This window comes from Notothenia coriiceps, unplaced genomic scaffold, assembly GCF_000735185.1.
Source record: "Notothenia coriiceps isolate Sejong01 unplaced genomic scaffold, NC01 NC01_scaffold00018252, whole genome shotgun sequence".
Classification (NCBI taxonomy): Eukaryota; Metazoa; Chordata; class Actinopteri; order Perciformes; family Nototheniidae; genus Notothenia; species Notothenia coriiceps.
The window spans coordinates 278,369-290,678 of record NW_011350953.1 but is presented as its reverse complement, the minus strand read 5'-3'; positions in this window follow the sequence as shown (position 1 = coordinate 290,678).

Here is a 12,310-nt window from a genome sequence, read left to right as displayed (position 1 = left end):
ATGTCTATAATCTACTGTATATGGCATTGCATAATGTGTGAAGCCTTAATGTACAGATATGATGATTTCCATAATAATATTCAAACGGCTGTTATCATCGGTCGGTTTCATATAGAGAACAAATCATTACCGGTCACAAGGAATAGGCTTTGAAAATTCACCACACAGGGCCTTTATTTTGTATCGGAGATGGCCTGTCCAATTGAAAGCTTTATCGTGCATGCTAATGTTATCTGGGGTTCTGCACCTACTGCTAATGCGCTGCATTTGTAGGTATTTACTATTGTATATAACCCCCACAGCACCTCATATCACCCTCCTTCTTCGCCTCATCCCCAGCTTTCTAACCTCCATCTTCCCCTGCCCCTCCACCGCCTGTGCATCCATCAGAGGGCTGTCATGGTAGAGGGGCTTCAATGCTCCTTCCTGATGCGGCCATCAAGGCCCTCCATCTAACACAAGCCGACACATCATAATAACAGTAAGAGGCCTTTCCTGTCCAGTGTCATGCTTGGAGAGATTAGTTCCCCTCCACAAAACCCAGGTAATTTGCTTTTGCTGAAACACATTTGTAGATCGTATTCTTTCAGGTTAACTAGTTCACGAGAAGAGATGAGACACTTGCTGCACAGTGTTTGCTTCTTTATGCCATTATTCCCCTCAGCCGTTTTCAGGCTAAACCAAACTGATTTTCTTACATGGTGTGTGTCTGTGTCTGGTTGAACTATTTGATCAAACATTGGTATTTTACTATGCACAGTGAACTAATATGCATCAGCTTAATAGTCGGTATAAGGGATTAGAACTCCATGATATTTGTTTTAGTTATTGTATGTCAAATCATGCATTAGAGGAGATGGAGAAGTCAGTAAAGCAAAGTTGTTTTATAGCTGTCATTTTCCACTGAATTATTGCGAGGTTGATATACCACCTCAGGTAAGAATTTGAATATATCCGTAAAGTAATTAAAATATCTATAACCCAGAGTAAAGACTATCAAATATCAATTTTTGTAAGGGCTTTTTCAAATATATTTAATAAAAATAATCATGCATTGGATATATTTTTGTAAATAAGCTGAGAGAAAAACTAAAATTCTTTGAGCAGGAGTTCATTTCTGTAGGTCTAATGTCTATTTCATTCTTTATTAATCACACAGGGCTGCACTAAATCCCCTCTGTGTATGAATGGGCTGTGCCCGGTGTCTTCTCACATTTGCTGCATGATCATATTTCATAAACACTGCATTTGAATTTTTATGTACAGAGTATGCAATATTCATGATAAACTGAATATGTAAATAGGTAACCTTTATTTATGAGTCCCTGCCAGACTCGTACTCTTAAGTATTACTTTGGATGATAAGATGGAAAGAGAAAAATGTTAGTTAGGGGAATTCTTGTGTGGCTGTGGAATGATTTATAATTAACAGCTTAATCTATACAGGTAGGAAGTCATAATTCTCCTGTTTTCCTCAAAAAGAAATTCAAGAAAATAATAAATGATCTTACTTGTAATTCTAAACAATGGCAACAAATATTTTTTTATTCCACTGAAAGACAGACAAAAGGATGTGCTTTTATGCTACTTGCTGACTTCTATTAGGATGTATAGTACCACTGTAGAGAGCTGAGAATATCTAAGAATGTATTTGAATGAATCACCCAAGAAAGGGCCCAAAACTAGTCGAGTCTGTGTCTTTTAGTCACACATTTAATCCTAATGCTACATTCGATTCCATTTCCAGCCTGTAAGTGCCTTGGAATTACACGTCCCATCCTGAACCAGTCCTTTTTCTTATTGTTTAGAGAGTGGTTAGCATGCCGGGGATGCTCCAAATACGATTTTACATCCACTTATGGAAATCCATTGTTCCTTGAACATTTCCACATACAAACCAATATATGCTTTTCTAAGAGGTCTAAGACCTCAATTACATCAAAGGCAGTTTGTCCTGCTGCTGGGCTGCCTGCTAAAGGGCTTAAACAACTGTGTCAATGCTACCCCCTTGTGACCGCACTGCAGCAGAAGCATTTTCTAACAGCCATCTTTCATTGCAAGAAACACAAGAGAAATTGTCCTCTTACAAAAATAAATAAACACACAACATTTCAAAATGTGTGAAAAAATGTTTATGTAATGCAAATAATTCCACTATTGCTGCTGTTAAAATAATGCCATTTATTCTGCAAGTGTAACACACATTTAACACAATAGAGTCTGTGCGGTACATGGGCAATTGTCTGACGTCCTCCCTGTAGTTTGAACTATGAAGCAGTGAATAATAAAGATAAAAAGAAAGTCTGAGAGATACTATTTGCACAATGGATTTGAAATGTGTCATCACAGCACCTACTGCATTTGTAGCTCACAGATCTCTTTCATTAAAACCAAAGACGTCGAGAAAGTTGCCACGTTGACGTGCAGACAGATGTGCATGTCAGAGGCATGAGAGGGAATATTTTGGAGGGCACTCCTCTTGCTGTCCTAGCCTAGGCAAGAGAAAAGCATGCAGTCTTTTATTGTATAGACTTGAAAAGAAATAATTAGACACACAGATATATAATTCTGCAACGCTGCATGGCTCACTTGTCACATGTGGCAGAAAGAAAAGAGGGCTGGATTCTCTGAAGTGCAGTTTGCCACAGGCCGTCACTTTTATTTCCCCAAGTTTGCTCTGCCTTTAAAGACAGAGTGAAGTTAAAGTGCATCAGTTTTTCTTCTTTGTTATTGAAGTGGAGTCCTAAGATGCAGAAAAGGGAAAGATTTTCCCAAATATTGGCATTATATTTAAACATTTGAAACACTAAAAAGCAAATGGAATTTGGAAATATTGTTTTGCAGATAGCTTAATAGCATCTCTCCCTTACAATATAAGGTTATTCTTTCATCCATAAAAACAACAAAAACAATGCTTTACCGGCATGTCTTTTTATAATAATCATGTTAACCATAATCATCGCAATTTCCTTTACAAAAAAGGATCCTCGTCGAGCATTTCTTAGAAGCTTTGTAATGGTAATTGAGATGACAATTTCCATCAACTTCACCAAAAGTGGGAGGAAGTATCATCAATTAGAGTGGATATGCCAATACTAATAGGCATTGATGCTAGCCTGCCGAGACATTAGTGATCTAAAAGCAGGCTGGGAACAGTCTTGGAATATATTTCTTCACTCCCAATACATGCCCTTTTCTACCTTTTCTTTTACAATTTCACAGAATTAAGTGAATCAAAACAAACCCACACAATTTAAATGAAAGCCTATAACTTCCCTGTTTGACTATATTGTCAAAGAGATGCACTTTGGGTCACAAAACCTGCAGTTTTGGCCCATAACTCACTGTGAGGCGACGTCAGCAGAGGCCATATTAAGGGCCTGCACTATGTCGACGTCTCACACAGCCCCCCAGGTTAAGCCGTGTCAATCATCGGCCATGTGATTGCAGAAGTCCCCGCCTGCCCTCTCATTGACACCTCCCATTGACTTTCCTTCTCTCAGATCAGTGAGCCTAAACCATTTCATTCAGGGTGACCCACCACCACCCACCCCCTCCACACACACCCTGGACAGGTTGATTTGTGGCTCGCTGGCAGGCTTCAACACAGCTATGACTTTTATCCACTTAAGTATGTATATTTTACCCGACTGTATGGTTCCATCTCTCATTAATAGTCTGTGCACACTGGAAAGCATGGCTCTGAGCACCATGTCTGTATGCTACCAAAACAATGTTAACTTCAAAAGAAGAGAAATAGCGTTTGAATTATTTTCTTCCCTGACCTTAGGTCCGTATATGTAAACATATGACCTAATATCATGCTAGAGGGACGTTATTTATGTCATATAATCATTTCAACTCCCTCAGGAAGCAGTCGGCACACAAACATGACCAAAATACATATTTAGATTTATTTGTCTGCAACTGTCCAATAAAACATTTCCTTTGCATTTCCATCTCTGGGCTTTAGTCCCAGTGGGAGTTGCTGGCTGAGAAATGTTGTGCTTTCAAGCTTCAGGGAACAGCGATGTGAGCAATGTTCAGGGTGGAAAAAAAAGAAGTGGTACGCTGCCTAAGTGTTGTACTATAAAGAGAGGAGAAGTAGGTTTTCACATTCGAAAAGCCTCCAAGGGTTTAAGCTCTGCAGAGGAATGTGGGTGCAATCATCATACTGATCTCAGGAGAGACTATACCAGGCTCTCGACCACTCACTCAATCTTTGTGTCTCATTTACCTTTCATTTCTCTGTCTGTCGCATCGTTTTCTGTCTTCTTTTTGTCCGTCCATCCTCTAATGCTCCCCCTCGCTGAAACGAGCCATCTGAAAGGCATGCTTTCTATCAAGGGGAAGCATTTTGAAATACCCTAATGAGCCTTGGTTGTGTCATTCCCATTCGTGGATATAAAATGTACAACTTTGTAATGAAACAAGTCGATTGTAAAAGCGGAATGATAGATTTTATTATGTGCTCATGAAGAAAAGCAAGAATGTCTTGATGAAAGCTGTGCCCTTCAGTGCATTGTGGATTTCATCCTCATGCCATCCACACATGTTTTAGGGTGTTTGTGGCAGGAGAGGCATCTCCTCTGTAACCAGAGTAATAAATGAATTACTATAAAAAGGGTAACTGAAGGGCTATATGGCTTTTACTTAATTGTGCGGTGGTGAAAGGGGGTAAGGGTCTTTCCATAAAAGTTCAATAAATTGTGCATTTTCTCAATGACTTGTTGCCCCAGTGAACAGTCGGGTAACAATGCTAGGCTGGAAGATATGGAGTGCAAACGCTGGCAGAGGCAATGTCATTTTGAAATGTGAACTGTTAAAAGGTAGCAATATGCTTTTATAGTATGTGCATATTTAGGCTTATTTAAAATGTCATTAAAGGTCGTCTATACGTGACATCTGTGTAAAATTTGACTGCTGAGTACAGCTCATACTCACAGAACGTTCCAGGGCTGAGGGAAATTCATGGCCAGACGGCCATTCTCCCCTGAGTAAATCAAAAGCTCTTTCTTATTTAACAAGCCTTTATAGTATTACACCAAGTTAACTGTGTTTCAATATAATACATTTGTAGCTTAAATTCACTCATTTACTAAAGAAAGTTTAACTTAAGCAAATTCAATCAAATATATGTTAAGCAGACTGGTGCTGATGCAGGGGAGCTGTTACAATATAAAACTCTTTAAAGCCTCAAAACTTAGTTTAGAGTAATGTATTCAAAACATGAAATAAGTATAAGTAAGAAACAATGAAATTCAAAATTAGTTTTGCAGCTTTCAGCAGGTGTGATCAGATTTGATAGACATTGTAATTGGTTTATGAACAAACTCCTCCGAGAAGAGCTAAAACAAAAACACAAAAACAGAAATCTCTCATCTTAAATTAATCAAATGTTCTAATTTTAGCCCAACAAATTGGGTTTATGATAAACTCAAATAATTATATCAAGGCATTGATAAAGAAAAAAGGTGTTCAGGGGTTTTTCAAAGTAATAAACATATGTAGCTTAAATCACAATGTAGGTCATTTTTCACCTCCCCTCCTACCTTACTGAAATGGTTGGCAGCTGCTCTCTGGGTATCTGGAATATTGGTTTCTCCCACTTTCTGTAATTAGCAATGATCAAGAAGGATTATAAGCAGCGGTTAACAACATTGGACTCCTCAATGACCCTGATAGATGGTCAATTATAGTGATCAGGTCATGGCGTTTATTGGATTTAAAGTGGCAGTGATGGGCCCTTTTGGCCTAGTGCGGGTAATTATCACATTTGTGCATGATTTAAGGAGACAGTAGAACGAGAAAGACTTGACTTACATTTCATCATTTTCTTATCTATGTATTTATGCAAGAGTTAACAAGCGATGGTCATGGGTGGAATAATGAAATGAGACTGGAATTAGTGTGATATCCACGTACTGTATAGCCGCTGTACAGATATGTCATATCCGAGGGGGTGCGAACAATGTACTGGAAACTTATGACAGGACTTGGCAGGACTTTGCTCAATTCTGGCAGTTTATTGCAAGTGTATTTGTATATTGTTCAAATCAGTGTATCAAAGATGGATTTTTTAATCATACTTGAACTTGTCTTCAACTTTGTTTTCTCAATGTTGTATTGTGTCCTCCATGAGGAGCTACATACGGAATACAACATCTCATGGTCAACAGCTTCCAGTTTTGCTAGCAGGGGGATTACGCCTGGGAACACATGCTATACACCTATCACAGTTGTCAATAAATTCTTCTCTTCCTCCACATCATCCATTATTCTCTGCCTGTTCCACAGAAAAAGGCATTCCACCACTCTTTCTTAAGCGGCAGCAGACAGCTTTCTGAATCCAGACACCTGAATATGATCAACAGAAGCTGCTGCTCAGCTCCTCTGGTAACAGAGGAAATACATCAGTGCCTTGTTTATTTACTTTTCCCACATGGCAGAAAAGGTCAGAGTCAGAGGATTATACTGCACGGACCAAGTGGAACTCAATGAAAACCCAGCAATGAAAACAATATCATCCATATTTTAAACAGCTGGCACCAAACAGAGGGAGCCTTACACTAGGGTGCCAATTATTCTACTTCTCAGGGTTTCTGCAGCAAACCACAGTAGCTCAGGTGTACTTTCCAAATAAAACCATTATTTTTATATAGTTTGTGAAAAATCTGAGACAAGCAGCCATGTGTGTTAGCCATCATATAGAGTACATTTGGTATACATTTCAATCATTAGCCACTAACTTATACTTAGCGCTGAGGGTAAAAATGCAGATTTTATTGGTCTTTAAATGCAGATGTTTTTCAGTCAGAGTGTGGTTGCTTTCATAGTCTGGGTTTGTTTTCTCTCCATGGACTTATTAAAGTCAGTGCAGCACAGTCTGGGCTCTATAATCCTGATGTATTATTAATCATGTCTACCCGTGAAACTCCCAAAACTTCCTTTTTTGATTTCTTTAACGCAAAAGTGTAGTGAATTTGAAAAGGAGGCAGGTCCAGGGTGACAGGATGCTTTATTTTCTTCCTGTTAAAGATTCCAAAAGCAAGTAAATACAGCATTGTTTGCTGTTGGAAATAGGTTGATGCAGAGTGTATGCCATGTCCGTGTGCAGTGCAACATGTGCACGGAGCACGGTGTTCTAGCATCCTCTATTGTAAGCTCATAAGTGCTGTCATGCTATCCAGATTGCTGTTGACAGGTCAGAAAATGTGGTGGACAAACATTGTTGATGTCAAGAATTTCTAGTATTGCATTCAATTGTCATGTAAACAAAAGTTGCTTCTAATAAGGCCTTTACCACTCATTGATTCAGACGACTAACGACTTGTTCCATTCATATCTTGTCACATTTGTTTCATGGTTACTTTTTTAATGCCATCAGCTCCAACGCTGAAAGGCAGTATTTTGCTTGTACAATAACCTAAAGCACATTTACCATGAAAACTGAGGGAATGTATGTTTGTTTGAAGTGTCAAACTTGATCAAAATAAAGAAAAAGAGCAATTGTATTTGGATTTAATGAAACAAAAATAGACTTTTATTAGATAGTCCGTCCATTTGAGATTTGATGAGGGACAATTACTAAGACAACAACACATGTAGATGTCCAATAGTATTTTCTTGGATTTAAGTCATATCTTGTCCTCCTCTGTCATGCTTTGGTTGGCATTTCAAGAGAAGTTACTTTATTTGTGTACATAACTTTTGAGCATGGATGTACATGATATACAACAGCATGCTGGGTGATCAATAATCAACTCAGCAACAATGTGGTTATGCTCACATATACCACCCTGCCACCATGGCAGGTGCTCATGGCATTTTTTCTCCTTTTTTTGCCTCGCTTGGGTAAGATGATAATCCAAGCCTAGTCCACTGACAGACTGCAACATGATTCACTTGGACAGTGACTGACTGCACATCCAATTTGTTTCAACTCCAGAGCAGCAGCTTATTATCTGAAATGCATGAGATGTCTGTGCATGAGAGGCGTGATCAGCTGGGGCATGCGCCGGGGCTGCTGGGAAAGTAATCAATAAGGGATTGTCTCTTGTAGTTTAGGCCGACACATTATGACAGAGCTGAAAATTAAACAGGCAGATATTAATAATAATGGAAATCAGAGGCTCATGGGTGAGATCAGGGGGAGGGGTGAAACTCAAAATATGTATCATGTTCAGCTGTGGGTGTGTGTGTGTGCGTAAGGGGGGAGGCGGGGGACTATATTTTGTATTTTGTTTTTTTTTTTCTACTCTGGAATTGTGTGAAATATGAGACATGGATGTGACAGTGAAGGCTGAGTGAGTATGTCTTTGAATATCAGCATCAGCACATATTACAATGCTCTCTTTAAACTCACATTCCCTATCCATAATAATTACAAAGTTGAACACGTGTGCTAGTTTTATGGCATTTGAGGTCACAAAATTGAACTTTTTGGCAGATGTTTTGACCCCTTTGTAGATCTAATGTGAAAAATTGATCAATAAAAGTTGATCTAAAATTCATAGACATCATTGTAAAAAGCTGAAATGACACAAACAAAGTCTAATTAATTCCATTTGACTGTGCATTCCTAGGTTATTATATGGACTTAATCTGAATATTTTCCATTTGTTCACAAGTATTTAACCATGACTCAAAGCTATTTAACAAAACAAAAATGTGTCCTGCTGATATAAGAGGAGCCATGGGCCGTCAGAGTAACACAGAGAGACGGACAGCTAAAGAGAGAATCCCCTGCCTTGTCAATTAGCCCTGGCAATCCGTTCCTATTGTTTGAGCAACAAACGTGCCACACTGGGTGGGGGAGGGTTGAAGTGGGGGAGTTAACAAACTGCATTACAGGCCATTACAGATGCAGTGTCATTGATTATTTATACCCTTATAAAATGCCTGGCTCCCTGGTGGACCAGGCTAGCTCTCATCAAATGTTCCCTCTAAATCACCGCACCGGGGCAAACAACACATTCAAATATAATAGAGCTGAGTGACAAAGTCCTGTGTGTATAATAGATGTGGAAATCTCTGTATCAAGAACAGGGAATAAACTGTTGTGATAGCTGAAGCATATCACTACATCTTATTAAACTAATAACTCTTTGCTGTCCCAGTCTTTGGATACAATATGTGTGATATGATTAATTTTAGAGAAAGCCCTTTCTTGGAAGAAACATTGAACAGTAGATCACACCCCTCCTGGAGCTTTGTCCACTGTGGATATTTTTGCATTAGTTAGCAGGGGAGCAGATGGCTGCTACTAGTCGTGCTCACGCTCAGCACTTTTTTGAACTTTCATGTTGTAGGTGTCTGATCTGGAGCAGGACCTTCTCCAAACAGTCACCTCACCATGGGAATATTCCCGCTAGGATATTAATGGTCGCCCTTGCCGAGCCCACCACCTCAGCAGAAAGCCCACCGGGACACAGAATCGCAAATGCCACACCTTTCAACGCCTTGTTTCCTAATGACACTACATTGACATTGTGGCGCCTTCAAAAAACTCCCTGAATAACATATATCAACCGCTTAGTCAACTAAAACACCAGTGTAGTAATTTGACACGCTGCCCTCTAAATATTTGTTATTAGTAAGATATATTGCTGCTCATGAAATTCATCCTTTATCATATAGGTTAAAGGTCCGGGTGCCAGATGTCCCGTAACACAGCAAGTAGAAAAACATGCATGGAATACACGGTATGTCGCGATGGTGACAAACGCATGCCAACTGAATTGCAAAGAGGTAAAGTAAGTCCATATTGGACACACTTCCTAGAGCACGGAAAGTATGAAAGAGAGGACAACATCTTGTGTCATCTATCTTCCTTAAATGCTGAAGCCGTGACAAAGTGGATGGAGAAATTATGATAAATGATAAGACATATTTAGTCAATATCTGTAATTCTCTTTCTTCACTCTGCGGTGTTTTTCCCATCCTCACATTGTTTAGTTGAAAAGACACCCGTTCATTTAAATAGCACTTTGAAGGCCAGATTGAGATCAAATTGAAATGGGCATTGTAAATGTTAATATCAATATATCCACCCTGAAGATGGATTGTCAAGGGGCCTTTTTATGAATTCATATCTTATTTACAGTGAGAGTATGTGGATGCTACACACTGTTAGAACTCAAATGTAAATGTTTTACCACATCATTAACACAAGTTAGGAATGAGATCATCTCAACCAGTTCAATTGAAAGACAAATTACATTTGCATCTGTCCAACACAGATAAATAATATCAGTACTGTATGCTACCTCTTGATTATAACATCCTATTATCAAAGTTAAATGACTTTACTGAAAAGAGAATATGATTTGCAAAATCCTGTTTCAATGATGCCAATGATGTGTTTACCTGTGAACACAATCATTCGAATATGTAAATTAAGAGAAATTAAATTATGAGCGCTGGTTCACAGATATATTACGGGGAAGCATTTTAAATCTAATACTTAAGGGGGGATGTACCAGTTTAAGTTTATCACTGAAAGGGGCAATAGGGTATTGTTTCCACAATCTCACAAGGATCCATTGGTGGAAAGTTTGTTATGACTCTAGGCAGAAATGTCCTTCTCATATAATTCCGCAGTGTAAACTACAATAGACTGTTTTTACTGCAGACAATTTAGGAATAGCACAGGTGTATTGAATTACATTAACGACGGCTGCATACAATTTAATTATGCCAGTTGCAGGGCTGTGCTACTGTCCTACTCGTTAGCGTTATTAGCTACACCTGCGTCTCCTGCTTAACGAGTCAAGATGTTTTACAGGAAAAATGTCTATCAATGCCACTGACTCAAATTTTATTTAGAGTTAGTTTTAAAATCTTTGGTGACCACTGTTTTCTTTCTGACATAGGAAAGTGGCCCTCAGTTGTTAAGTGGAAGATTTTTAAGCCATGAAGTGAGTGAGATGTGTGTCAGTATGAGCCGCCCTGGGAGCCGAGAACATGACAGGAAGATGAGTGAAAAGTACCATGCAACACAACGCAACATCCCCTCCAAGGACAAAAGACATGATGGTGGCTCATCATGTGTAATGTATTTTTACCCTGCACTCACACACCAAACTCAACTATTCAGGATCCATATAGAATTTCCAGCACTAGATACCTCAGAAACATCTAGACACATGACTGAGGAATGACTGAAGGGTGTAGTAGGCTAATGGACCGAATGGTGAAGCTGTGAAACACCTTGTTTCAAACTGTTTCCTGGATGCCATCAGTCACACTGCAGCAACAGGTAGCTGACCATACAGTCAATGGACTCCAACCTCTCTGTGTGCTTTAACATACGAAGTGAGAGAATCCAAAGGGAAAGGACAGGGTGGGAGCAAAAGACATGGGGATCATACTGCCCAACATTTTTTTGCAGAGTAGATATTGAACACTGTTGTTGAGGTTACTATTTATCTCATGCCGGCCAAGTTGGCACGCACATCTGGCGCTGGGTACTTAGTGCAATTATTTATGATTTCCTCCAAGATTTAAAAGCTCTTCGCCCGGCCTTGTAATGCAGTAACTGATTGCACTGCTAATGTAATTAAGGGGAGATTATGATGTCCACGTGGCACACCAGATGGTGGCATTCACAGCGATGGGGGAAGGCACAACTGGCACACCACTGCACAAGGGCAGTGAGGCGCAGTCAGTCGGAGCAGTCCAGACTCCCCACCAGACGGAGGAAAGTATATGTGTGTATGTATGTATATGTGTGTGGTGTGCATGCGTAGATGAATGTGAGTGTATGGATGTTCGTGTAATGATAAGTTGAGCAATAAAGTGTAAGCAGAGATGAGTGCATGTAAAATACTACCAAGGAAATGACTTTAGCTACAGTATAGTGACTGTCTCTATATGCATGACATGGGCATGCACTCTCTCAAAATGCACCATAGGTCAAAGCATAGGTCAAAGCAAGACCCTAGTGTTTGGTCTTGGAAGGCTATAGGGATGATAAGACATCTCCTTTTTTTTTAACTACAAAAGTGAAGGATTACAAACTGAATCCGACAGTTCCCACATTTTCAACTTGTGCAATTTAGTGCTTTAGCCAAGAAAACAGATGGCACAAATGGAAAATTAAATCACATTTGGCAAAGCCATTATGTTTCAGGAGATTTTTCAGCCAACGAAACAATGAGACTGGACAAAACTGACCTTTAATTAGAAAAAAAGCATGATATTATGGAGTCTTGCAAGGGCGTATCCTATGGGGGCACTAAGGGTATAGCTTCTTAAAGCTTGTTATTATAAGCTATTCAGGAGACACAGGGATTTCTTTATGTGTAGA